Raw genomic sequence first — 2,500 nt, 5'->3', positions numbered from 1 at the left:
CCTTACGCCGCCTCGTATCCAAAGCTGCTGTCCGAAGTATTCGTGCACAGGCAGCCATGATGCTTCAACCAAACCAGCTTGGCTTTGGGGTCTCTCAAGGAAGTGAAGCAGCGGTTCATGCAACAAGGGCGTATATCAACAACCTGCCTGAGGACAATGCAGTGGTAAAATTAGATTTCAAGAATGCGTTCAATCTCCTGAAAAGAGACGTGGTATTAGCAGCAGTACAAGAACATTTCCCTGGTCTCTTCCCTTTTGTTTCAGCTGGGTATAGCAAGGAATCAATGCTTCTCTTTGGAGAGCATGAAATTACATCATCGGAGGGTGTCCAACAAGGAGATCCTCTTGCACCATTTCTCTTCTGTATAGCAGTTAGGGAAATCACAGTCAGACTGACCAGCGAGCTAAACATCTGGTTCCTAGATGATGGCACACTAGCAGGTACAAAAGAGTCCCTCCTACATGACCTTACACGGGTAATGACACGGGGACAAGAAATGGGTCTCGTCCTGAATCCATCCAAATGTGAAATCATCTCAGTCAGTCAACAAGTGATAAATGCAGTGAGATCAAAACTACCAGGAGCAGCAGTCATTGCCCCCACAAATAGTGTCTTGCTAGGAGCACCTCTGGGAAGCAATGCCATTGACACAATTCTCAGGAAGAAATTGGAAGAGTTAAGGAGAATGGAACAACGAATAGGCAATCTGGACACCCACGATGCCTTGTACCTTCTCACAAAGTGCTTGAGTCTGCCCAGGTTGACATATTTCCTAAGATGTGCACCTTCATATGATAACCCTATACTGCACGAATATGACAGTATTCTGAGGCAGATTTTTACGAAAGTACTTAACCTTACTCTAGAAGACGGGCAGTGGAACCAAGCTACACTTCCAGTCAGACTAGGAGGCATTGGTGCCCGCAAGTCATCACAGATTGCGTTACCTGCTTTTCTGTCCTCGTGTATTGCATCCAGAGAGCTTGTAGCAGCGATTCTCCCTGAACATCTTAGGGACAAGATAGGAGTCCAGGACCAAAAATTCATTGACGGAGCAATGATCTGGGATAATCTAACGGGCTCTGGAGCCAGACCTGCTCCCCCCAACAACTACAAACAATCGCACTGGGATGGTCCAATAGTGGAAAATATTGCCTCAACAATGCTTCAGAGTGTGTCAGGGAAGGATAGAGCCCGCCTCCTGGCAGTGAGAGCCCCTCATGCTGGGGACTTTCTGTTGGCTGTTCCCAACTCCAGCCTTGGCACACGTCTCGACCCACAGACCATCCGCATCGGTGTTGCCCTTCGACTTGCCGCCCCTATTCTCGCCGAACACCGGTGTATTTGTGGCAGTGAAGCAGCAGACCGATTCGGGTACCATGGTCTTGTGTGCCGTAAATCCGAGGGAAAGATTGCAAGACATGAGGTTAATAACATTATCAAGAGGAGCCTCACAACAGCTGGATGCCCAGCAGTAAGGGAGCCACCCCAACTATGCAGATCTGATGGCAGCCAGAAGCGTCCAGATGGTATCACCCTTCAAGCCTGGACAGATGGGAAAGCAGGTGGTGTGGGGACTATACATGTGCATCTACCTTGGCTGATACCTATCTCCAATACACCAGGGAGGAAGGAGGGGCAGCTGCCAGCTTCAGGGATTCCCAAAAGTCTAGAAAATATGGAGAACTTGCCCATCATTATATGTTTGTTCCCATAGGCTCAGAGACCCTTGGCTCATGGGGAAAGAGTGCATCTAAATTTCTTAAGGAGCTGGGAAAAAGACTCATCAGGGTAACTAGGGATCCCAGGGCAGCTAGTTTTCTGTTCCAGCGGCTCAGTGCGGCTGTTCAAATCTCAGTAGTAACCAGTTACCAGTCTCAGTAGTAGTAACCAGTTACCAGTAACCTGTCCGTTGACTCAATGACCAACCGTCTTGAGTCACGGTCTTTCATATTGTGCTGAGCTGACACTAATTCAAAAGACCCACTACGGGGTACTGGCCAGCCGGCTAGTCAGTTTCACGAGTGTAGAGATAGAGGTACGGCTGCGGGCTCTGTCCACATATCAGTAATTATACGTATAACAGCCTACGTGAGTATTTCTACCCTAATCCACGTATCGAACTCCCACATGATAAATGGTGTACAGCGGTGTGGAGCGTGGATTTACGTTTTTAAGGGTAATTCAAGGCGTTTGAAGACTGTTGTGAGTAGCCGGCAGGGTCAAAGGTGATTCTCCAACCACCAGCTCTACCCTCGCGCACCACCTCGAGCCAGCAGCCTACTCCAGTAAAACAAGCCAGATTGAAATACTTTTGGCCTCGTATGGCAACTGATATTTCTGAGTATGTTAGGAAATGTAGTGTCTGCATGCAACATAAAGGCAATGCTAATGGTCCTAATCCAATCCAAGTGTATCCAACTACTAGCGAACCTTGGGAAAGAGTTGCGCTAGATTTGTTAACTAATTTCCAATGTTCCCTCCAAGGTAACAAACATC

The sequence above is a fragment of the Cherax quadricarinatus genome, chromosome 26, assembly GCF_038502225.1.
Source record: "Cherax quadricarinatus isolate ZL_2023a chromosome 26, ASM3850222v1, whole genome shotgun sequence".
Taxonomy (NCBI): Eukaryota; Metazoa; Arthropoda; class Malacostraca; order Decapoda; family Parastacidae; genus Cherax; species Cherax quadricarinatus.
The sequence above is the reverse complement of the archived record's forward strand: the minus strand, read 5'-3'. Positions refer to the sequence as shown.